Source organism: Geospiza fortis, unplaced genomic scaffold (assembly GCF_000277835.1).
Source record: "Geospiza fortis unplaced genomic scaffold, GeoFor_1.0 scaffold111, whole genome shotgun sequence".
NCBI classification, from domain to species: Eukaryota; Metazoa; Chordata; class Aves; order Passeriformes; family Thraupidae; genus Geospiza; species Geospiza fortis.
The window spans coordinates 2518052-2545856 of NW_005054321.1; the positions used below are offsets into that span (position 1 = coordinate 2518052).

Below are 27805 nucleotides of genomic sequence, written 5' to 3' on the forward strand. Positions count from 1 at the left end.
GCAAAGGATGCATGCATGTACATATTGTTGTTTATAATACACATAGATCTAAATACAGCAAGTTACCTTAAACAGTAAGAGAACATATTTTTTGTAAGGCTTTTTACACCAGCAGCTGTAATGTTTCCTTGTACCAACACAAAAATTCTATTTCTATTAAATGCTTCATTCAAACAATCACCTTCATGGAACAGAGTTCTGTTCAGGAATATTTAACATAATCCCATCAAACAGAACAACACGCTTTATCACTTGTCAGACCTTTTAAACAGATAGACGATGTGACTGCTGGTTAAATTTAAGGAAAGAGAAATCAGTGTGATTATCAGATGAACCAACATTCGGAGTCAACTCACAGGAAATCAAATGCAAGAACACAACACAATCCTTAAATTTTGTCTGCAGCTGCAAGAATTACAAAGATAACACACACACACACCCCATGCGTTCATTTTTGGTAATTTTTTTCAAGGCTTCTTGTACCGATGCAAATATGATATTCATTATAAAAGAGAGAAACACAAATTAATCAGCTGCAGAATGTGCTACATTTTCAGACCCTACTTCATATCCTTTCAAAAGGGGAAAAAAATTCACACATATTATTTAAAGATACGAGGAGACATTCTTCAAGACTGGACAAATATTTTTCCAACTTATCACTCATCCTTGCAGCACAAACTACATTCTGCAGTCTTCTTAAATTGCCTTTTCATTAAACTGCCATATCTGACTGACTGTTGTATTGAAGTAACCTACATACACTTACAGAAACCCTTGCAGATTTCTTCTTATCAGTACATGCTGGTGATTGCTTTCTGTACCATAGTATCTTAACAGGAATTACTTGAAATTTGTGTTTCATCCAGAGCACCATGATAATCCAGCATCCCACAACCAACACAGGAAAACCATCTGGGCTCTATTCTAACACAGCCAGTGAAGGAGAGGCCTGCTTGATGTGGGTGTCTCTAAACCAAGGCAAATCTGGAGATGCTTCTACACTCTTCAGGGCAGCCTGCACAACTGATCAAACAGCGATTTCCAAGTGAGAATGAAAACCTTTCCCCTTGCCAGACCTAAGCAAGCTCATTGTGCTATTCCCAGAAACAGAGGCCAGGCTGAACAAAGCTGCTTACCCAGAGCCCAGTGCTTTTGTATCTCAGTGTTTAGCTCAAAAGCAAAGATCTAGTTTGTCAAAGAGGTTCAGTCCTTTAACTTTAAAAGTTTTTGTGGACTTTTTTGAGGTGAAGATGGTAAGTTTCTAAATTTTATAATTAAAACAAGAACACAGACCTCCCCAAAACAAACTAAAAGACTCCTCATGTAAGCATGATTTTGAATTGAAAAAGCATATCCAGTTATTAAGTGTAGCTAGAATAAACTCTTTTGGTTAAAATAAACTTTTCAAAGGTATATCTGTATAGAAAGCAAGAATGACTTGTTTCTCATATGACTTGCTACAACATGCTAAAAAATGAAATTATATTTAGATCCTTTACAGCCAAATGAAATCATTAAGAGGAAAAATTAGGAAGGATTTTCAAAAGCAGCTGAAACAGATAAAGGATTTTGTGATTATTAAATTTAATTAAATTAAATGTGGACTTTCAAATAACTGAGCTAGACTTCTTGCAGTGGCAATTCTCTTGTAATGTTGGACACTCTCAAAGTAGAGGTTGTCATGTAATGATGGGGAAAAGATACTTAGACATAGATTCCTATGAAATCATGTGGTTGATACATCCAGACAATTTCCACCTTGAGAAGTGTAATATTCAAGAGCAGGAAAACATCCAGATCTTTTACCAACTTGAATAAAGGCATATCATGCTCTCAAAAGTGTTCCTCTGAGAGCTAACTGGTAACCAAGTTCCAGGAACAAGTTCTTTTCTTAAACACAGTACACCCAGCTACATGTAAGAGATGTAACGCGATGCAAGAGATGCTATCCAGAAGAAAAAGGACTCACTGAAAACCATCCAGATTTCATGTCAGCAATTCCTCCTCTCATGACTGTTAGCAGTTAGATGATAATGAAGGCAATAGTGGAAAAAATGTCAAAGAACCAATAAAGCATCAATAGCTAACATCTTTGCCTTGGGAAAACAACTGCAGAAATTAAAACATGATGCAGTCCCCACCAGGGAGAAATGGAAACTCTTTTAACCAAACATATATATTTTATAACATGTATTAGTAGCTAGATAGCTCCAACAAGCTGCCAACTTGCACAAATGGGTAACAGCCCCCAAGCTGCTTTTGTTGATACCGTTACCACTGTTTCTTTACATCCTTTGCCCAATCTACAGAATGTCATTTTTTTACCTAGAAACTTAGCACAGACTGGGCAAGAGTTCCCTCTCTCCTTCTATTTATTACTCAATCTGCTAGCATTTGGGTCAGCTGTGCACTTTTTCAAGGCACAGTCCCTCCCAAGCCACTCTGCAAAGCTGACACTGAAAGAGCCTCTTAGACTAAGAGCACCCAGAACTGAGGTGAGCAAAGAAAAGGGCAGGGGAGGAGCCAGACCAGGATGCTGCCTCCTTCTCTCTCACAGTTAGACAGTGTACCTACATTTTAAAACAAACTATTTGTTCAGGGGTGTCCTTACGATGAGGAAAGGCAACAGCCACGCCTGCACTTCCCAGCAGTGCTGCTTGCACTGAGAACGTGCAAACTCTGTCTCCTGAGCTGCCAACGCTCTCCTGAGCACCTTTCGGAGATTCTTAGATTTTAAAAGTTTTTTAAAAGATCCTCACTCTTCTTATTATTAAAAAACACCACCTCCTTCCTCTAAAAGGGCAATTTTTTGTTAGTTTGCAACCAAATGGGTGGGGGGAGGGAATTAAGGAAGCTAGAAAGCATTACTATAATTTGTCTAAAGCAAACAAAGTGCAAAACTATACAATATGGGGTTTTGTTTGAAAATGACTGACTTGTGTGGATTTGTATTACCAAAATGCCTTGACTGAAATACCTTGACAGTAAACCCTATTACAGTAGTTTATTTGTTTTAATAAATACTGTAAAAGATTTTTAAAAATAATGGAATAACAAAGACATTTTCCTCTTCTAGGAGGTACTGCCAATATTAGAAACTTTATCTGGGCTTTAACATATAGGAGATATATACCCCACCTTACCAACAAAAATCCCTCAAAAAAAAACCAAACCAAACAAAAAAAAACCACAACCAAAAGAAAAAAAAATACATAATATATCAGATACAAGACGAAGAATTGAACCCTGATGCAATGGCCCATTCAACACTGGGACAATTCAGCCATGTCTTCTATACCTTAAAATATCTGGTCAGTAATTTCACTATTTGAAAACCTAATTTCAGAATAAGTCAAATCAGCTGAAGCATTAGAAAAAAGGTCCATCATTACTCTGCAATGCAAACAAATCTAAAAGCCTAGATTCAAAAACAACCAGCAAATGATGCAAGTTTACTTATTACTGAATTGTTTCTTTACCAAGAAAAATTCATTAGAATTCATCTCTCGTGGGATCACATATGCATGTTGCTGACTTAAATAATGATTGTTATCATCAGAGGAGACGCATTTCAGCCTGGCCACATTCAGACTATCAGTAGCTATTGTGACACGTGGGTGATCAATAGCGGCCTGGAGGCAGTATATTTGATGACACCTCACTGACTCAAGGCCTTAATTTCTAAAAGATAATTTAAGTTGATACACCTTAAGAAATTTAAGAGCCGAAATCCACATGCCTCCTAAAAAGCCACACCCCATTGAAACGGCAGGACTCTGTACCAGTGTTAGGTGCCATAGACTTACTGGTTTTATGCTGCTCATCACCAAGCTTGCTGAAGTTGGCCCTGTGCAAAAGAAGTAACAACCAACTCTAAGCTACAAACCACTAACATTTGTGTAGTGGTTCTGCCACTTCAGTCTGCCACTCACAATGCAGTGCTTGCCTCAACCTGCCTTTCCCAAATTTGTCCTTTAAGTGTGCTCAAAGAGCAGACGTTGCATGTGCCTTCAGGAGGGCAGGTCACTGGTTCAAGAACAAAGAGGACCTTTACTGCTCCCTCACCTTCTACAGCCTCCTCACAAAGACACTCTCAAGGAGAATGAATCTGAGCATGAATATTGTTTCCTCAAAGAATGCTGAGCACCCAGAAGGCAGATGAAGTAAAACTACCTAAAATTTACTCAAGATTATGTATACTGTCCAAGGGACACAAAAGTCCATCAGAAGAGACAGCATCCAGTTTCTGTGCCAACACTTCTCTGAATTTAACTAGCAACACGAACATAGCAAATTTTGGTTAATCTGGTCAAAATATACTGAAAAACAACCAAAATATTCCTTTTATAGCACCACTATTAATGTGGGTTGTATTTTTAATGCAATAATTTATCTGTTTTGAAGTGCTACCATGTGGTAGCATGCGTACTGAACAAGTGCTATACACTTCACAGCACAAAAAAATTGGGTTTTTCTATACATATTAACTTTGCCAAACCACATGTATGCTTCAGACAGTATCTTCAATGACTAAACCAAGTTAGCAGATGCTAGTTCAAGGAACCAGCGTATGCATTTGAAAAGAAGGAAAACTGATTTATTTAATTTAGCACAGAGAATTATGGAGACAACAGATTAATTCATTTCCCTCCACACACACAACCTCAATTAATTGTCTAAAAAACTATGAATCACAATAACTGCATCTATTGATAACAATTCCAATTGCGAAGATACAAAAAAAAGGAATGCTACAACCAAGTTGTTATGGTTAAAAAATACAACTAAAAATAATGAGAAAAGAGAAACCAGAATTCAGAATTAATTCCAGCAAACGCAATGTTTCATTTGAAAAAGCCTTTAGATTGTCAAAATATATTTCTCTGTCCAAAGTGTGCAACACATATGCATACAAATATTTACAGATTTTTATCTATATCCAACCACCTCACACATATACATTTCTCCCAAGACAAATGCACCAGCTCAGTAACTCAACAATTCCCCTATTCATGGAGAAAAAAAATTAAAAGTAAATATTGCCTTCCTCAATAATATTAATTTCCTCCTCTGAAATATCAAGTCATGGTTACAAAACAGTGCTCTATTTTATGCACTTTTGCTATACAGGGCTGGAAGCACCTGACCTCGTCTAAACTTGGAAGTTAAGCAGACCAGGGTCTGTAGGTAGCTGGATGGGAAAAAAAAATCATGTGAAAATAGGCAAAAGTCCAAGAGTCATAGTCATAAGAGCACAAAACAAAAAGCAAGTCAAAAGACTTAATTCAACCCTATTTTAATTGCTAAACTGAAGAATGAAAAAAAGGGTAGAACATATCTGGCCAAATCACAGAATCACTATCACTAGGTTGGAAGAGACCTTCAAGATCACGAAGTCCAACCCAGCCCTAACACCTCAACTAAACCCTGGCACCAAGTCCCACATCCAGTCTTTTTTTAAACACATCCAGGAATGGGGACTCCATCACCTCCCCGGCAGACCATTCCAGTACTTTATCACCCTTTCTGTAAAAAACATTTTCCTAATATCCAATCTATATTTCCCTTGGTGCAGCTTGAGACTGTGTCCTCTTGTTCTGTCAGTTGCTGCCTGGAGAAAGAGGCCAACCCCCAGCTGACCACAACCACCTTCCAGGGAGTTGTAGAGAGTGATAAGGTCACCCCTGAGTCTCCTCTTCTGCAGGCTGAACAATCCCAGCCCCCTCAGTCACAAGTCACAGGGCTGGGGTTCCAAGCCTCTCACCAGCCTTTTTTTTTTTTTCTTTGAGGAATTTTGTGTTCCCTTTTTTTTTTTTTTTTATCTTTGAGGACTTTTATGTTCTAATGAGTTAGCAACAGAGGAAGAAAAACTGAACATTCACAAATCTGCATTTTCTGCAAAGGCTATGAGATAAATTGGCTACAAATCTTTAGGAATCCCCTCCATCTCTACCACCAACACTACTGCTCTAGTAAAAGTCAACCTCTTCTGAGTGAATGCTTATTACAGCAACTGAGGCTTTGCTAGTACCTTCATGTTTTTCTAACACAAAAAGGTCCTTGCTTTTATGAGAAAGAATGAGAGAAACAGAAGAGGAAAGACTCTTTAGTACCAATTCATTATGTACACTTAGAAAACTCATTCATTTTTAACTGCAATCACAACCCAATGTTAGTTTTATGACAGCACTGTGTGATATTAATTGTGCTCAGCAGAATAAAGTACAGGACACCCAGAGGAGATATCACAATCAGTAGGTGAACAGTGAAACGTAACACAACGTAATAAAAATAAAACCCCACATTTGGAGTGCTTCTGTCGGGAGATACTTACCCAAGTGTAAGCATGTACCTCCAGAGTGCTATCTGTTACCAGCTTAGCCAGCAGTTGCCAGAGCACAGTCTGCAGCAGAGCTGATGACCACAGCTTCGATATTAGGGACAGGGAGAACTGTCCTGGGATCAGGGACACCCCAGCACAGCCACCAGTGACTACCTTGCTACTTTACAGAGGAGGCTCCAAGCCAAAGGCCAGCACAAGGACAGCTGACAGCTCCTGACCAAGTAGGGCAAGGTAGTTAAGGGCAGCTCTGTCACCGGTGGGAATAAAGGATGAGGAGAAGTTTTGAGAGCAAATGAGTAAAACAAGGGGATGGGGAGCACGGGGACGTGCGTGACAGGACAAGGGGAAAGCAGAAAATGGAAGCACACCACTTCCTGCACATGTGCTGGCACTCACCCAGGGGTTTCTGACAGTGGGTTTGGGACTCTGGTCTAAGCACACAACCAATGAATTCGGAGGCAATCAAAGCCATCAACCTATTACAGCATTTTATTAACACATGAGCAAACACTCAGATAAGCCTTTGGACAAGCTAAATCTCACTGACCACACAATTCTCTACACAATTCAAGACAATGGAAACTTGTCCTGTTTTTAAATAAGGACATTCTCAAGCCTCAAGACGACTCTAAATATCATGGGTAGGACTGTCATGGTAACTTGTGAAATTGTCTTCTACTGCATGCAACATTATTCCAAAGGATAAAAGCATTATAATACTATCTTTCAGAAATATTACAACACTGAGTTTTCAAAAAGCATTTTTAATTCAGAAATTCACTACAAACTAGCATCTTGAAATAAAGTTAAAATCAAGCAATATAATTCCACTATTTTGTTGGCAATGATTGTGAAGAAATGGTCAAAAGAAAAAGCAACATATTTGAAGGCTTTCTCCCATATCTTTGGAGTATTTTTTCACATTTATCTAGAAAGATCCATCTTCACAGCATCTTACAAACAGTCGCCAATTAATCCTCCATCTCTTATAGGGCAGGTAAATATTATTCTTGTCCAAGCACCCATTTGGCTTACTACACTATTATTTCTGCATTGATTGAAGACAAATTTGATATGAGATCAAAATCTTTATCCAAAAAAAAAGTTTCAGTCAGCCTACATTGTCACGACAGCAGTAAATTGTACTACTAAAAATGCCATCTGTTCAGCCTAAAGCTTGCTTTCCTTGTAAGAAGGCAGGAAGATGATATCTCATTTCCTAATAAGCATCACATGCCTAATGAAAGCATCAACTGTTTTCTATTAGGAGTGTATTCCCATGGACTTCAGCACCTTGAAGCATTTACTTACACCAATTTTGTCCAGTGTCATTCTAGCTGCTAACATGCAAAGTAGGATTAAAGGCATGAAAAGCAATTAGCATGGTCAAAAAACAACTCTGTGTTACAGTAACCTCATATCTAACAAAGCACATCCTTTAAAAAAAGTGTTTTTAAAGTTTCCTAAGATATCTTTAACTTTGTTTAACAACCATTGATTTTAGCTTGTTTATTCTAGTGAGGATACATTAACAGGTAAAAGCTCTCTCTTTAAAAAATATCAACATATTCTTTACAACATATCTACCTTAATGCTCTAAGTTACAAAGCAATTAAGCACACAATAACACAAAAATGTGTGGTGAAACTAATTCCTTTCCTACATAAATGTCAATCAGATTAATGTATTTTTTATGAAATTTTGTATTACATAAATACTCGAGGTTATTCAATTACCTGGAAAATTTTGGAAATGTTTAAAGATTAATGAATTACACAGTCACTTTTACTTTAATATAACACAGATTTTCATATTCAACAAATCTGAAAGCAGAACAGGAACAGACTGAAATGGAAACAACTCAAAAATCACTGCATTTTGAAAATCAGTAATTTCATACAGCATGCATCACAAGAAAGTCAGTCTCATTTAGTTAATAACTTTTCAGTAAGTGAAGAAAAATGCTGACTTCACATAAGGAGTTTTGGGCCTTTTAAATTCCTCATCTCCCCTGAAAACACAGAAAAAACATTTTTCTTCTTTGTAAAGCTTCAAAGTTTGGGTATTTTCTACCAATCACTGTTTGCACTGCTGAAATTCAAAGGGCAGGGGGGAGTGGAGGGACATCTTCCACAGCTTATTAAAAGTCAAAACACCTATCTTGTGTTACCAGATACAATGAAGCAAGTAGTTTTCTGATGGTTTGGCATTAAATATGCACAAGTCTGCTTTCAAGAATTTCTCACATTGTTCTTAAGTTTCAAGCTCATAAAACACGCTCTGAGCACTGAAGCACACACAGCCCCCATACAGCAATTTTCCTGAATTGTCTTTATAGCAATTCATTGCTACTGCCTATTTTTTCAGCTGAAGTTACACCAGCTGTTTTTCTGTGACCTCCATCAGCCCATCAGGTAGGGATAACACTACTAAACACTTAGCAGTGAGAATCAGTGAAGTTCCAATTTTTGGCAAAACAAAAGAACATGGTAGCCATCCCCGTAAACTCATCCTTTGAATCAAAATTACAAAGCTATTTTATTAAAAATAAAAAGATGATTGTATCCTCAGCATTGTCCTTACTGCTTCTTCTGCTGGGGGCCTATGTGCAGGACAGGATTTCCCCATGCACCAGGAAGGCCTGAAGCCGTCAGCATCTATTGCTCCTTTCAGGATGGCAGAAGGACCCCACACAACCCCCAAAATTCAACTAGCTTTACAAAGTCTACCAGTTTTGTCTAGCCCAGATGCTGTTACTTGCTGAGCTATGAAATGCCACATTAACTTCTTTCTCTTCAGTAAGAACAGCACTGAACTATCACCCCTCATTTAACATAGCAACTAGGAGCTTTGTCTAATACCTAGATGAGCACAATGTCACAAGAACACTTCAGCACACCTCTTACAACATTCTTAGAGCCCCACTTCCATCTCCAAGGAACACATCCCATCGAGCAGTCCAGGACACAGCCTGAGACATCCCATCTGACCAGCTCAGAGAGCAATGACTAAGCTGAAAGCTCTAACAAAGGGCAGCTTCACTTGGATCTCTGCTGTAGGACCATCTACAAGTGCTCCTCGTGGCTGTCAGCCAGGTCTTCAAGCCATCAGCAACACTTTAATTCACAGGAGGTACAAGTAAGTCAGAATTCAAGCCAAGCCCTACCCAGCAGACAGATGACAGAGTATCTCTTCACTACAAGATCCAGGGTCAGACATTTGCTTTGCCAAGCATTGACTTCCAGATAAAATGAGTCAAATCCTCTTGCTTGCAATCCCTGCCACAACAGAAATCTTTGCCCTTGTTTAGCTTGCAGGCAGATTAGAGTGACAGGTTCCCTTCTGGTTTAGTTCCTGAGCTAATGATTGCCACTACACAACAGACACACATATTTAACACCACTTCTTATCACTAGGCAACTCTTCAAAAGAGAGGGAAAACTCAGCTTTTTTTATCCGAACTCTAACACAAAAAATTCTTAACATGCAGGCTTACAAAAGGGTAAGTAAACAACCCGTTCACCTAAAGATTTCTCCAGATGAAGTGCCAGGTTTGCATTGCACATGTGGAGGCCACGGATCCATACAGAGATGATGCCCAATGAGAGCCAGAACTGAGTATATCAGACAACTCCATTTTTTGAGGGGCACATCTTACACTAGTATTTTATTGTAGCATGATGGCTACCAAGAGCTGTTTGCAATTTTCTTCAGGATAGTTTTAAGTTTGTGAAATAATATGAAGGAAACTGATTTTAGATGGGCTCAAAAGTAGAAGACACTGATCAACATTTTCTAGGGAGCTTGAGGAAAAATATTCAATTTTGGAGGAAGAATAAGACTACTAGTGCAAACGTTGTGAAAGCATTTGCCCAGAAGACTCTTAAATTACTGCAATTAGATCACAAGACATTTTCTGCTTTTTTATTAAGTCTTCCCTGCCAACCAACAGTCACAACACAGTTATTTTGGAAGCTGTTGTCTGCACCAAGAAACAACAGATTAAATCAAATCTCATAGAGGTAGTCCCTTCCTGCATGTGAAAATCACCCTCCTCTGTTCCCTAAATATTACATATAATATTGTGTGCATTTCAACATGACAGGTGATAGCATTAGAAGGATATTGGAGATGCAAGAAGTTATACAGTGGCCATGTATGCTAGCAGGCAGCAAGAGCTTGCAGTGAGACATGACACTGACTGAAAATTCATCATCCAGAACTGATGGCATCCAAATTTTCAACGTATCTCATCCCATACAGCTAAGCAATGTTGTTAGAAAAAAGCCAGTGTTATGCCTTATTAGGTAAAACCTTGTTTTTATGCCAATTCCAAAACAGTAATGTTCAAGAACATCACTAATACATTGTACAGTTTCCTTAGATGACTACTACCGCAGCATCTATCAATTAATTAGCGTGTGCAACATTTAATTAGCGAAAGAGTATTACAGTATTAAGGTTTTAAAAGTGTTACAGTTTCAGGCATAGCAGCACAGACTTCTAAATAACTTCAAAATGATGCTTTAAAACAGGGTTAGCAAGTCACAGCGCAGGTGCCATGGAAAGCCAGCAGGTACAGTTTTGAAAGGCTCAGTGGCAGCTACCATGCCACTTTACCACAAGAACCACCACAGTTAGGGAGACACACACCAGATCTGGTTTAACACATAGGAATCTACTGCAGCACCTAAACAACAACGGGTCAGTTTTCAGAGGCTTTCTACGTGGATGTAAAAAAAGTAAAACCTGGTACACCAGAATGGCATTTCAACTGGTCAAGACAGATCCAGATCCAGTTAGCGCACAATGCATTAACTGCATTAACATTATCCAAATCCCCACACTATTTCTATACCACACTTCCAACCTTGTCCTAACAACCAGCATAGTTAGCTGCTACATGTCCCATTTTCTTCCCAAGGAAATCAGATGCATCATCATCACTTACTGCCTCCTTTATTTTCAGTCACACGTGTGCACATATGTACACATACATACACACATATGTGAGGGGGTGGAAGAAGGGGGAGAGAGGAAAGAATACATACATACACACAACATATACATATATACATCCCATATGTAAACAGATATATAACCATGAATCAAGGTGTACTTCCCATGGTAAATGTTAAAGCACATGACCATGCTTTTAAATACACAAGAAAAAGTAAGGTAAAGGCAACTTCTCAACAACAAACAAGACACAGAAGGCTGACAGCGTTTGTTTCCAGTATTACAAAGTTCATCCCAATCCTTACCCCTACTCCAAAAAATTTTCAGCTTATAATTTCTCACCACTGCCCAGATAATAACATCATGGTTAGGGAAAATCAGGCCAAGGTAACTCAGAACAGAAATCCTCATTTCACTGAGCATTACTCCTGCAGTAAGGAACTACAACACTGCACAGCATCTACTGAATGGTATGTATCATCGTTGGTAGTGCTCAGTGATGTTTCTACAGCCCGAGCTAACACCAGTAATGCCTGCATCAGTATCACTTCTACTTCTTCAATGTATCCTCAAAGAAACAATGAATTCAGGCCAGATTCAGGAAGTCCATTCCATAGCCCAGAAAGAGGAACAATAAAACCAGGAGTGGTTAGATACCTGAGGTAAAAGATAATCATGCCTCTGCAGTAGCAGCCTTTGGCACACAGCAATTTGAGATTGTGCACTATGTTCAAATGCAAAGATACTAAATAATTTAAACAAAACTAAAACCCACAACAGTTTGAGAATATTTAATTTAGAAAATAAAGCTCATGGCTTTTAAATCAAGCTACACAAGACAGAGCCAGGATGAATTCCTCCTCTTTCTAGGGTTTGTAACATCATATGGCAGGATTTTGCAAGCCAAAGCTAATATTTCAGCAACATAGCACTTGCAACTTTTATATCTAAGTGTGGCTTGTTCTTTTAAATTAGCCAAGAACTGAACTCACACCCTGTTTGAACAGGCAGAAAAAATGCTCTCTGCCAAGAAGGAAGTTATAAACTTAAAGAAGGTTTTTTACATTGGAAACAAGCAGGGAAGCAGAGGGGCAGATTCACTGCAATCAATTCTTTAATGAGTAAGAGAAAAAGCACAGTACATCAGAGCTGGAGGCAGTAGGCTGTGGTTCCACTGCTTGCTCAGCTGAAGGACTCCCTGATGGGGGCTGGACAAGTCAATTCTTTCCACTCCCACTTTTCTCTGAAGACTACAAACCCTTGGGACAGCACTCACCATTTATTCTGAGCAAAGCCTCGAAGCAAAACAGTTTCATTTGAGGAAGAGATGAATCATCAAATCACTTGGTGGTACCTATTTTTCACTAACTGCCAAAATGCCATTGTAACAACATTGTATTTACAAACTTAAATTATAGTTGGAGGGGGGAAAACAGAATACAAGATTAATACTATCCAAACACACTTCAGAAAAAAGCCACAAAGATGATGAGCCATGCAGGGCTGTGAGCAGCAGCACTAAGCCCATCTGGATGCCAGTCACCCTTTGTGTGCCCAAGGGATTGATACTGGGTCCAATACTCTTCAGTCATCTTCATTAATGACCTGGATGATGGGACAGAGTGCACCCTCAGCTAGTTTGCCATGATGAAAACCAGAAGGAGGTTTGTGCTGACTTCCAGAGTGACTTAAACAAGCTGGAAAAAAGTTCAGCAAAGGCAAATGCAATGTCCTGCTCCTGGGGAGGAAGAACCCCAGGCACCAGCACATGCTGGGCAGAGTAGGTGGAAAAAAACTCAGTAGAAAATGCAACTGGGGCTCCTGGATGGACATTCGCTTGAGCCATCAATGGAGACCCTTGCCATCAATGGAGCCATCAATGGACAGGCTGGGAGTTCTTGGGCATTAGGCAAAGCCTTCCCAGCAGGTTGAGGGGGGTGATCCTTCCCCTCTGCTCAGCCCTGACAAGACTCATCTGGGGTGCTGTGTCCAGTGCTGGGCTCCTGGCCGTACTGCAAAGAGCTCAGGGACAGGCACAGAGATGACTGGGACTGGGGCATCTGTCATTCAAGGAGAGGCCGAGAGAGCTGCAGAAGGGAGAGGGATCTTATCCATGTGCGCGAAGATTTTGGAAATTCAACTTCAATATATGACAAAATAGCTTATTTGTTTGTTTGCTTTCAAACTCTGAAGAAGGGCAAACTTCCCAGCAGCTGTCAAGAGAAGTTGTAGAGCCTCCAGCCTTGGAGACAATTAAAACTTGTGTGTACAACCTGTTCTAGCTCTGCTGCTTTGAGCAGTAAGATTGAACCAGAGACTTCCAGACATTCCTTCCAAGCTCAGCAATTCAATGATTCTCTGACTGGAAAAGATGTTTTAGTAAGTTAGAATACAGTAAAGAAAAATAACAAAAAGAAATGTCAAACATTAATTTCAGTCACATAGAACTTTTTTTTAAGGGGCCAAAATCACAAAATTTTGCTAATTGCTAAAATAAAAGTAACACAATATAAGTAAACCAAGTTTGTCCTGAATAAAATATAGGTTTCTAGAAACAACTATAGTGTGAAATCTCATTGAAGGAGATTTTCTGTGTTTCAAAAGCATTTATTTTCATTCTGCATTCATCTTTTTGTTAGTTATTGAAAACGTTAAAAGCAATTATACAGAGGACTATATAATTCTCAAAGGATTCAGCCTAAATACTTTTTCAAATGCAAACAAGACACCAGTCACAATAGGTGCAAAATCTTTGGTTAACAGCAACAGACTATATTTATTTTAGACACTCTCACTGAATGTCAAAAATGTAACAGAAATTGTTTCAAAAAATTAACATGGGTAAGCCAGTCTGAAAATATTTTGTTACACAAACTGTGCTTAGATTTGCATCTGCAGTTCAATATGGTAAGCAAATACAAAAATACAGAACTGTCAAAGGACAAAAAGGAAACAAAGCCAAGGACTGAATAACACTGAACTGCAATGTCAAGAGGACTTGAAAATAAAGGCCTGGAGAATTCATTTTGTTCAACAGAGAAACATCGCAGAAAGAAACGCAAATTAAAAAGCATTTTAGTACATTGACAATGATGTCCTATTTTTAAAGTTGCATTTAAATTTTTTAAAAATAGTGTTGCAGCCATCAAGAGCATACTCAGTAAATTCTCTTTAATATCAATATAACCAGAATTAATCTAGATGGCCTGCTGAAGACTCCTTCTCTGCAAGATATTACAAAGAATGCTATTTCCTGAAGTATTTCACCGAAAAAACGAAAAACTTCCATTTGCCACAGTTAGTTACACATTTATACCACAAAACAGTTCAAAATAATACAAGTTTAATGAGTGGAACAGTGGCAACTTTGAGGTACCTGTTAAGGTAAGAATAACCTCTGTATTCAGTAAGAATAACCTCAATTTATGCTCACCTAAGTATTTTAAATTTCTCAATGTATTTTATTTTTATGTATAACAATCACAGTATCAGGTCCCAGCAGGGAATCTGCAAACTTTGTAAGAAGTTTATTCTGCCTTAGATGAAAGATGTTTATATCATTCTCAAGAGTCTCTAAACAACTACTTAAAAACGTGCAATTTGTGTTTTAAACACCTTCTCCATATTTTATCATTTGAATATACTCAAGGGGACTGGAAAAAAAATCCTTCTTTCTGTGGGAAGACTGAGTCAGCGATGCTTATTAGAGAGCCTTAATGTATCCACACAGACACAAAGTGTGTGTATATGCACAGAGCCTTAGCCATAAAACACCAACCAAATCATGTTGATTGGTAGCATAACAGTTTTTTCACTGCCCAGTACATTCAGCTGCTGATTAGCTAAGAGTCTAACACAGTTTTTTTTACAATTAATCTTTCTTCAATTCTTACACATAAGGAGTTCAGGAGTCTTGAAACCATGTCCCACTCCATTAGCAAGTGGAAGATTCCACACAAAAAAAATGTCCTTGCCAAAGTCCTGAGAGTTAGAAACACTCAAGAAACTGGCAATTGCACCTACTGAAACTTCTCTGCAGGAGAGCTGAATTCACAATGGTTTCACAAATCCAGATCTCTACCTCAGACTCAGCATGACCCAGTCCATGGTGATCCATCCCACTTTTGCAATGGACAACCACTCCTGCAGAGAGATTTCCAGGCAACTGGCAAAATGAGCTGTATGATCACCACAACACAACTGAAACTTTGCCCTTTCCATTGTTGTCCTTTAAAGGAGAAGGAGGCCAGGGTCTCCTCCTCTCTCACCAAAAGGCCAAAGGTGAACGAGGTCTATTCTCACAGCCTCCTCTCTTAGGCATTACTTCAGAAGCATGAGGAGGATCAGGAATACTACCCTGGACTTAAAGACATGTAATTAGCTTTTAAAACAGATCTCCAAATTCCCTGATGTGTCATCACATTATTAAACATGCCTGATGAACAAAATTCACTAAACACAGATAAACATTTCACTTGCTATCCTCTACAATTTTCCCTGGCAAGACTTTCCATGACATGGGTCTGCTACACTTATTTTTTGTTCACAGACACCAGACACACATCAGCTTTTGGACAATGCTTTAACTCAAATATGGCAAGGGTGGCACATGGTTTGAGCACAGGAGTAGCTGAGGGTGGCAGAAGCTGAATTTCTGATACCCCATTCTGCACAGAGGTGAAGGCCTTTGTGCAAAGACAAAACCAGTGAGCCATACAAGTGGCCCACTTACTCAAAGATGAAATTAAAAGATTAATTTCCTTCAAGAAATATCAACTGCATCAGCCCAAGGGATCTCTTCTTGAGATTCACAATTATTACTGAAATTACTGAGGCTTCTTCATCCAAAAGACTACTTTATGCTGTGAACAATCTCCAGCAGTAAATATGTAAGATATCAAATCACGTGAACTATTAATAAATATAGAAGTAGACAATAGGCTTACATAAACATACAAAATCTGCTCTGTTTAGTGTTACATTATCTTTACAAGCAAGCTTAGTCTAAGACTGGATCATTATACAAATGGAAATTATAAAATATCTCGCTGAAATACAATCTAAAAGAAAAATATATTTAATATGAGACATTACAATGGTTCTTCAAGTTATAAAAGGTTTCCTTTATCTCCAAATATTCATAACATGTTTAAAATATATTCTGAATTTTATTTCTCACAGTGTTTGATATAAAAAACAAACCAGAAGGTTGCCCTAAAGATAAATGAAACATCTGGTGGAACATGTAATAAGCTTCAGGCTCACATCTGCTACTGAAGTTAGTATTCCCGCACCATAGCTACAAGCTCTGTGCAAAGCTCTACAAGAATAACTGAGAACAGGGAGGATTATAGGGAACACATTCCTCAATCTAAATTGATATTTCCTCTTCCATCTGAATCAACATTATGCTTCCATATGTATGCATTAATGCCCAGCACCAACCCTCAGTGGAAAATAATTTCTAAAAGTAAAGTTATCTCAATTAAAACCTATCCTATTATTTTATATCATAAGTGGTTTTAAGCAGTTTTAAACATATGAAACCATTTATCTAGGCATATTTATATACATAAATATATATAGCTAAAACTGGCTATGTGCATATATATATATACTTTCACTAGTTTTAGAGTGCAAGCAAACTTACAGTTAATTCATCCATATATCATTACATTTGACAAAACTTATTGGCAAAATAACAAAGAGTAGACAGTAGACAGCATAGTTACTGCAATTATATAGAAGTGAAGCCCCAAGTATTTTCAAGCAGTAACTGATAAAACTGAATGTAAGATATTTCCTAAGGAACAAACTACGTGCAACTCACATTCCTGTTTCTATAAGGAGACTGCTCAATATTTATCTTTTTTACCCATTCACTCCTAAACTTTCAATTACTTCCATAAACAATGACAGCAAAATGTTTACATTTAATGCCAACAGAAATTGCTTTATATTTGTGACATTTTAAAAAGACCCTTTTGTGCCATGGAGAGTTTAGAAAAAGGCAGATATCTGCACAGCAGGGAAAAAACGCACTTACATTCTGCAACAGCTGTGAAAGATCAGTCCACCAGGGAAACCAAAATCAACGGCAAACTAGGAAGTGTTTAGGAAATAAAATGTTTCCATCACCTCATACTATCATTCACTTCCATTAGTACTGACGAAAGAGAGACCGGATTTTATACAGTGTTATAAATGGTAGGAACATTACAGGCAGTGGAAACAGAACTGATCACTAAACATTGTTTGGTGACCAACAAAATTGGTCACTAAACAATTCTAACATCAAACCTGGGACAAAAAAGCATAAATACCCAGTGAGCATCTGGTTAGTCAGAAGATGAAGAAGTAATATCCACATCGAAACTTATTTATCTTGGATAAAAATTTCATAGTAGAACTGAAAGTGATTAAGATGCTCAATCAGAGGAACATGGAAACTTTTTCAAAAAATACATTACATGGTAACACAAACTGTGCTGCAGAAAACTCCCTCAGTACAGGGCCCTTTTCTCACAATTAAATTTGCAAAAAGGCAATTATTATAATAATATAATAAAAAAGTTTTATATATATTTAATGCAAGACATGGCAGAAAACCATGGAAGAGATAAATGTCATGTGATCACCTAGGGAACAGAAATTAAGGACTGGCCACAGAAAACGTGATCAGGCCAGCAGTGTCATGATATAAATCATGCACAATACCACGAATCTATCATGCAGAAACAGAATTGTAACAACAAGTGCACGAAATTATTAGGTGCTACTTGTGTCCTGCTCCTTGACACCCTGTAGAAAAGGGATGAAAGGCTGCAGGAGAAGAATGGACAAAGAAGGACAGCTTCTGACACAAGGAGAACCAAGGCATGGAGGGGGCACTTGCATTTGTTCAGATTTAAGAAAAAACAAGCAAGCCCCAGCTTCTCTTCAAAATAACTGCTGCAAATAATCCACCTTGCAATGTAACTTTGGAATGCTCTGAAGACAAGGGTGATGCAAAAGCTTTTCAGAACTCAAAGCAGCTGTAGGGGCAAAACCCACCCCATATTCCCAAAAAATCCAAACCAACACAAAGAACCAAAATGTCAATCTGATGCAATCGTTATCCATTTACACTGCCTTGTACATAGAGTAAAGCAGTTTGGATGAATCTCAAGTATCGTCTAAATGCTCAAGTAACCTGTCTGTCTTTGTGAGCTCAAATTTAGTTCTTCCCTTAATAAGAGGCATGGCAGCTGCTTAGCTTTTTTACAGAATTTGACAAGTCTACAGCGGTGAAACAGGTAATACTTTGTTCAGGCTTATTTCAGAATTACTGTATCTGATATTATCTGCATATTTAGCAGAGAATAAAATAAGTCACCACAATAATTTTTACAGCTCTTGGCAATTTCATGATAAAATAAACTCTCTGCTGTGTTAACAGACAACAAAGTAAATAAGCTAGCAACAAAAATCAGACTGTTTCATGTCACACTCACTCCTTTACCCTCAACTGCTGCTGAAATGGGTGGTCCATACCCAATCCTCCTCTTCCTCCAGCTACATGAGCTTCATCAATTTGCTGGATTCAGTCTCCAGTAGATCAATAAGCTGATCTGACTCACTCTGTGGCCATGCAAGCCCTGGATCCTGCACAAGGCAGGAGGCAGGACCAGGCAGCCAAATGCACAGAGGGACAGTCGGGATGGCTCCCATCCTCAGCTGGTAGATTAAATCACATGTATTATAAAAGTTCAACTGCAGAGTACAAATCACTCCTTCTAGAATGAACAGTGCTGTAACTAGAAATACCCAATCAATTTTTCTTTCCTATTCATCATTTAAAAAAAACTGTCCTAAAAATATCAAAGAAGGGATAAATTACATGTTACAGTTAATTCACCATTCTTGAAGCCATCCAAATTAATCGATACACTGTTGCTTTCAGGCCACAATACAAATGTCTTGGGTAGGTAAGGGCTGCTTTGCCAGGGGTGCTTAAATTACAAAATTTAACAGCCAAGAACATATTTAAATTAAACTCTACCTAGAAAGGTCTTCCTATAGCAATGATCATTTGCTTCAGAAACTGCAGAGCAATGAAATGGTCTGCTCCCAGCAATAAGTGCCCTAAGAAGAGCTATAACAGATTAGGAAAAACATCAGCAAGACACTTAAATAAGATTTAAATAATTTAAAGTCATCCAGAACTTACAGAATTGATCAGATAATACATATGTACTTTGTTTCTTACATTTGAGAAACTGAAAAAATATTGTAAAACTAAAAGCAAGGGCTCTGTGTCATTAACTGGAAACTTTAATTCACTGAATTTACAGTGTGAAGGATAAATACATAGTCAGAGTGCCTTACACACCAACACAAGATTTATGCAGCAAATGATTAAAAAGGAGTGTCAGAATTCCAAAACACAAATCTTCTCTTAACAAAAAAACAAAACCAACCACAGAACCCTTCACTTCTGTGTGGAAAGCTGTCTAAAGAGTTAGTGTTTGTTTTGTCATCAAAAACAGGCATTTGAGAGGGCATTGTGTATCAATACAAAAAGTATTCTAATGATTAAAGATCCAATCCAGTTTGAGACAGAAAAACATGCAGTAGAAAAGTGCATTAATAGTCAAGGTCTTCAGAGGCTGCTGGTGTTAGAATTACTGATTTGAGATTTTTACATAACATTAAGTTAGGAAATAGGTTCTGAAAATTCTATTGCCAAGCAGAGTTGCAGGACTTGAAGACGTTGATATATCTTGCTTTAAGTCATTCTGCAGTCTTCTCTCTATCCTGAAGTGTGTGCAAATCACTATCCCCATCCATACATACAGATCTCTGGTGCTATTGGCAAGTAGGAGTAAGATCAAGTTATGCAGAGGAAATAATGGTACATACTGTATTTCAATCTATGACCAATTGACTACATGAAATAAGTTAAGACAGGAACCATCAAAGAAAGTGTCTTCCTCTCTGCATAATGCTATGCAGACAAGATGAATCACAAAAAAATATTATTTAAATTTCAACTCTGAAAAAGGAAGGGGAGGAAGACAAAAAAGGAAGACAAGGAAGGGAGGGAAAGGAAAAAGGAAAACGGAAAAAGGAAAACAGAAAAAGGAAAAGGAAGAAAAAGGAAGAAAAAGAAAAATAAAGAAACCAGAAATTTCTATTCTTGGTAGACTGGGAAAATAGCAGAATACCTAAAAGGTTTGAGGCATATATTTAATTTTACAGTAAATGCAGGATCAAGTCCCGGAATTAAGTTTGATCCTTCAGGCTGGATCACAACAGCATGTTCCCACAGCACCAGTTAACACCTCCATACCCTTTACTAGGCAGTGACATTCCTGGGTATCTTTGTCTTCAATGAAAGCCACTTCACCAGCTCAGGCTTTATACAACCCACTGAATCACCTTTTACCCATTTCACAAAACCTCTCAACTTCCTCTCTGAGTAGGACAGATGATAAAAACTAGCCAGTGTATTTCCTTCTTATTATTTCCAGCTGTCTTTTTTCCTTAGCTTGAGGTTCCCCACAGCTCATTTTCTTTTCAATCCAAGCAAGCTTCAGGTTGCATAGAAAATCCCACCTTGAAACACATCTGCTCTTTTTGATGCATAAAGCTCACTAAATGTACTGCTTACAGTCAAAATGTGGGGATCCTCTCAAGTTGTCTCCTAGACACATTCTTAAAAGAAGTCAATTGCAACTTAAAACACAGCCATTCCTATGTACAGGATCCACAAAGCAACAAATAAACAATCCAGTCTCTTGGTATCTTTTTGTTTAAAAATAATTATAATTGGCCTTCCTTTAGCTTTGACCAGTATACCGATAATTTCTTCCTGTCAATTCACAAAGCTAATACAGATAGCTCTCCAATTCAACTGCTTTAATACATTAATAAAGAAGGCTGGAGGGGAAAGGAAAAGCTGTTGTTGCTACAACAAATATAAGTTTATCTCTCTACTTTTAAGCTTTTGTCTAGCTTTCCATTTTCTGCATGTAAATACTCCCTCAATACTAAAGGTTCATTTCCATTTTCCCATTCTCACACTTCCCATCACCTTTTGGCATTATTTCAGCTACATTTTTTACAAAAAGCACAAACACTGCCGACTTTGCTTATGAAGAGTTGTCCAAAACCAGCTGCAAATCATTCTCACTTTTCTTTGAGGAACCACTCCTCTGTCAGGATGCTCAAGAAAGCTTGATAAAAATCTATTCTTTTATCAGGTCTATTTTATAATCCCAACACTCAACTTGCTAACACTTCCAAGCAAGGGAACATGGCAGTTGGTGCATTACACAAATGCAACATGACCACACTTGAGTTTACAGGTACCTTGACAGAAATAAGCAAATGTACAGAACCCCTCTGGGGCCACTATTCTAGAGCTGGTTTTACCTGCTACACCATCAAATGGATGCTGCAAGCAAGGAGGAGACTTTGCTAGGAACTGAAGAACCCATTTACACTTTCTGAGTCACTTAAATAAAATTTATGGGAAAAGACTGAGTTCCATGAAAAATTAGTGAGTAGCTTACAAAGTACTCTAAAAATCCTCTGAGATATGCAACTTCGAGGAACATAAAAACCCAGCAGAGAAAACATGCTTGTGTTTTAACAGAGACAGTTCATTAAAGTGAATACTTGAAAGGCTGAGGTACTGTAAAAATCAAAACACCAGAATGATTTTTAGAAAACTGTTTCAGCATATACTTAAAAACAAAACCAAAACAAAACAAACAAAACACTCAGGGATACAGGCCCCTCCATCTCACCAGAACACTGCATGCAATTACCATTTAAAATGTGCTCAAACAAAGAACTCATGAGAGGTTTTGCAAAAAATCAGACTGCATCAGCTAAAGCACAGCAAAAACTTGATTAAAAGCATGTACCTTATTGTAAACGAAATGTGTTACCCTTGAAGTTTATACATTGAAAGTAGTTCTGTGTCTAGTAAAATGGAAGATATCTCACCTTATCATCTCTTTACTTGCATATTTCTGTGAGAGTGTAACAGAGTACTGCCTTATAAACTTGGAATGAAAAACTATCATCTCCTCCAGTAAATACTTTCAACATTTAACAGGTTGAAACATTTAACATATTTGGGTTTTACCATTTGTTGCTTAATTCTGATCACTGTTGTGCTTTTTTTATGGCCAGATCACAGGTACCTTCTCATGCTAGGGTGAAATGTCAATTGAGATTTCCCCTGCCACCAAATTTGCTACTCTCTGAGAGAGAGAGCGTAAATTTACAATTTTATAAACACAAAGTAAGCCTGAGAAAATTTGTTTCAATAGAATAAATCCAGCCTTTGAAATATTGTTCAGGGACATTCCCAAGTTTCTACCCCACCCTTCCTCCACCTTTGTAAACTGCTCCCTTTGTCTGCAATAGCCCCACACTTCCACAGCAACTACCAAGAAACTAAAAAAATCAGAAGAAACAAAAAAATCTGCATGTTACCCTCATGTTATTTAAAATAGCCAAAAAAGGCGTCTGAAAAATGGTAGATTCCTTGTGCCTGTAATGTTAGGTGCTAAGTGGAACTAGATGATGGTCAACTCAATTTGTCATTGTCTTTTCCCTCAACTATGTGAGACTAGTGGAATTTTCAGAACCAAGTAAGTAGCTGGCTTAATCTAAAGAAATGCTTAAAAATACTGCTTTAATCTGCCCATTGCATGGAACAGTGAAGTTACCAGACTTCATCTTTTGTGGAATTGTATAAAAAAGTAACTGAAGATCTGTTTGGCTTGTTTGAATTTTTTTCCCATTGGTAATAATTGACTTATACAAATTAGACAGGAAAAAAATTAGGAGCCATTAATTAATTATACTTAGAAAAACAACACGTTAAAATATTTCTAAAGATTTTACTTTTTCCAGTAAGAACCACAAGATTTATTTATCTTGGAATGACTTACAATCCATTTTTGTCTAGCTGGTTATAATATTGTGCAGTCTTCTAATAGATGTGAAGTATCCTTTTTTCAATAACAAATTACACAATCTACTAGCAAGTCAGCGATTTCTCTTTCTTTTTCAACTACCATGAAGGCCATCCAGCTATAGTAATTTACTGAAATATATTTTCTTTTTACTCCTAAAGAAAACAATATACCTACGATAAGCAGCAGACAGAGCAGACCTCAAATACTGTGACTCTTGTAACTGTTCAGGTCTTCTTCCCCACTTGGTTTTACAATGACACATTTTAAAAAGCTCAAGGAAAATTTTTAGAAGGAATGTTTCTGTTGGGGAGGAAGGAGAGCACTATTTACATGCCCAGTTTTCAGATAAATTATGTTTAAAATAAAATCTAGCCTGAAACATCAGAATACTAGTAAGCATGGTGTGCCAAAAACATATACTACCATCTGACAGCACCTCAAACAGATTCCAGTCATTAACTTCATATGTGTCCTGAAGTGACAATATTCTGTATAAACAGCTCACTTTGCTTAAGAAAATAAACTTGTTTTCTTGAGTATGTTTGAAGCAAACATCTTTCCTGGTATGCAGACAGATCACCTTCCAGAATATCTACAGAGCACACTAAGTTTTTGTAATATGTCTTTTATATGTGGTTTTTGTGAAATACAGTCTACCATGATGGAATACACAATGATAAAGTAATTCTAGCAATTTTTTAAAAGCATACAAAGCATGTTCCTCTGACAAAAAGGGAGCAGAGTGATATGGTTTGGCCCTCCACATGAAGATCTACCTAAAGCTCAAGCAATTATACATTTCATATCCAGTTCCTTCATTTTTAGAAAAGGAAAGCCATAGTTTCATATGTAGAGGATTAGTCCAATGAAGCCTGGGGAAAGGAAAAGCTTCAAAATCTTCTTTGAACAGAAGACATAAACTGAAAGTAGAAATTACTATTAGAAAAGAAAACACCACATGTTCTAGAACAGATGCCCATATTTTCATTTTGTAGTGTTTTGTAGTGTTATCAGATTAGGTGGCACAAGGCAAAGATTACTATCCTCTTTTCATACCAAACACTGCTTATTACCAATTTATGGTGAAATACATTCTTTGCTGTCACATGTTCAGCAATTGTGTGCCTGAGAGTCACAGAAAAGCCTACATGAAACACATATCTGCATTTCTGGCATGACTAAAGGAACATATATTAGGTTTCCATATGGAAGTTCTCTCTTAGGTTAACAGCAGGAGTTATTTTAAAAAATTACACATTTCCCTCAGTGTCAAAAACTTGCAGGCCTCAGGGTCTCTTGTGGAGGTAAAATAATCACTTAGCACACAGTTCATCAAATTTCTCAAACGCTGGTTTTTATGCATTGAATCAAATCCTTTTATTTTTACAATGCAGAAAATAAATTTACCCATTTTAGCCTTATCTTTACAGAAAGAGACTATACTAAAAAAAAACCACCCTGCCTTTTAACATCTACTTCCCATCACCACTTCACTCCCAGTAACACAGAATTACAATTCCCACTACAGTAAATATACTCTTTCTTCATGTACAAATTCTCTTCTCTCTCCTTCCACTCTTAGCCAATTTAATGCCCATCTATCTTTCCACTGTCCCTGCTTCTTAAGCTTTGCCTGCTTACTCATGCAACTCTCACTGACTAAATACAAAACTAGTAAATTACCATCTTACAAAAGTGGTACACTACTATCTTCTGCATTTCTCACTGATATGTTTTTTGCCAATCCTTCTTTGCCTATTTACCTCTGGAGACTATGGCTAATTCATCTGATCTTTTTCTCAAAAAACATGATAAAGACACTTCTTTCCCCGGTTAAAACTGTAAGTAAACATTATCTTGTAGTCCATTTACTACTTAAATTTAGTAACCCACTTGGCTTGTTCAAGTCCCAGGATGTAACTGGCATATCCCTACCCTCACCAGAATGGACCTATAATACTATTTCACTGTTATGATATAAATTAATTACTACATAGTTTCCACTACACAGAATCTCATGACATCCATTACATTTGTAAAAAATACTTATTATCAACAAATATAAGGACACCTTTTACACAGCAAAGTTTCTTAAATAATGAAAATGCATTCATTTTTAAAATGTAAAATTAATAAAATGTAATCTTCAAATCAATATTGACCTGCAGTGAGATTACTAGCGTTTTACTCTTCTTGGGAGTAACGTCTAATTAACTTGCACTAAGAGTAGTCAATTCAATTTAAAAAATAAAAATAAATCTCTTCCTTCGGGGCGGAATCATTAAATGCTAAAAACTCCATTTCCAGCCCACTGTGAAGTGAAACAGTAAATAGGTGTTTCAAATAGGTCAGCTGGATTATTTTCTGTAAAGACAATAACACTGCATGTAAGAGCTATGTTTTCTTGGGCATTATAATTTTACAAACTGTTTTGTAGAAGAGGCAAACAAAATAAATGTATCTTTCAATGAAACATCAAGCTTTTAAAAGAAGTCTCTTCATATTTCTGGAGTCTTCTGCATATCTTAAAAATAATTGTGTAAAGCAACCAGGAGGCCCTACTACTTAGCAGGATGCCAATTTAAAAGAAGGAAACAACATGTTCCTTTGCCAGATTCCAAATCAACTTGATGTCCAGGCCAGGAACAAAGAACCACCATGCTCTGAGATAATAATTTAATAAAATTTGTGGCATCCGAAGTAGCAATCTTTACCTCAGCATGATATTCACAGGCATCAAATTTAATAAAATGGCCCCAATAAAAGTTAATCAAAAGTGTTTAAATGTATTGGCAATAAAATAAATTTTATGGCAGCAGAGTCAGTTCTCTTCTGTGTGTCAAATGAACTGAGCACTTAAAACGGGTGATGCATCAATACCATTTCAACAATGAAAAATGCACACATGTCCGGGAGGAGAGAAACTCCAGGCAGGAAGAGCACAGAAATTAGTAAAACACCCATAACACCATGTATTTTGTACTACACAGAAGAGAAAAACAACCAAAGGAGTTTGCTTTTCTTCAGCATGATCATAACTTTACCCAGGTTACAGCAACAGGTAATGTCTGCTCTTTCATTAAACAGGCAAATGCAGAACAAGTACCCAACACTAGAACAGTCACCATCAGAAGGTTTGCGGTTATTCTTACAAGAGATGAATTCTGCTCCACTCCCCACCACGCCAGTTTGAACACTCACCAGTATGAACCTCTGGAAGTTGTAACACACAAATTGTGACCCTAATTAACTTTCTTGGAGCTGGATGATGAATTGGAATGAGTTGGTTAATGTTACCTGTGTGCATACAATACAGCAGTTTGACAGAATCGTTTTCCACAGCAGGGGGACGAGGTGATCTTTAAGGTCCTTTCCAACCCAGGCCATTCTGTGACTCTAAAATTTTTACAAACAGCATCAGCAACTGCACTTGGCTCAAAACCTCTCAACTTGTCATTTGAACTTAAAACTGCTAAATTCTTTTCATCGGCAACAAGCAACAGGACAAGAGGAAATGGCCTCAAGCTGTGTCTCAGAAGGTTCAGGTCTGACATCAAGATGAATTTCTTCACTGAAAGGGTAGTCAGGCATTGGAAAAGGCTTCTCAGGAGAGTGGCAGAGTCACCATCACCAGAAGGGTTCAAGGATTGCCTGGACATGGCACTACAGGCTATGGTGTTCAGTAAAAGGCTGAACTCAATCATCTTGGAAGTCTTTTCCAACCTTAAAGATTTTAAGTTTTCTGCCTGGAAACCATCCATTACCCTTCTCATCACAGAAATCACCTTGTGCCACCTAAAAAGTTTCTAAGATTGTCTTCTGTAACAAAGACAAGCTTTGTACATCTGTTTGTTTCAAAATATTTTTCTTTAAGAAACTAGTTAAATAATGTTCAGCCCTAGTCACTCTTATTTTAAGGAAGAAATACTGGATGGCCTTCCTAAATGAGATGCAGATCAGAAATAAAAGACAAACCGCAGGTTTGGGGTAAAAAAAAGTAAGTAAAAAAATTTCACCTATCTTGAATACTTTACTTTATGATTTTGCCTTGCAGCATGAGATGCACGGTGGCATATTAAGAAGTAGAAAAAAATCATCCTGTGAGGCAAAGCAGCTGAAATGAAAGATTAAAACCAATTACCAGTTCTGTCAAGTCCACAGTACTTTACCAGAAAATACTGTTTACTTTTTTCTTTTTCCTCTACAAAGCTGAGGTCAAAAAATGTGTTCTACTTACTGAGCACATGATTATGATTATATTTTTCTCACTACCTTTGACTCTTCAGTGTCTTAAAACCAAAAGGAAGTCACTATTAATAACTGGTACATGTAATACAGAAATCATGTTTCATGATGTGGGGAGGTATGTAAGCTGTGTCCATTTTTATCCTTGTGTACTTTAAATCAGCATATATATTGTCATAGTTCAAAAAAAATTCTGAAGTACACCTCTACCTTAAGAATTACTACTTTGAGTCACCTTCCTGAAGATAGCTTTTCACATACACTACTACAAAGGATG

The 27805-nt window shown here is 37.5% G+C and overlaps 1 protein-coding gene across 1 annotated transcript in view; it reads right to left on the reverse strand.

Moving 5' to 3' along the window:
* EIF3H (eukaryotic translation initiation factor 3 subunit H) overlaps window positions 1-27805 on the reverse strand; it is an 85288-nt gene that overhangs the window by 17757 nt on the left and 39726 nt on the right. The window lies entirely within an intron of this gene.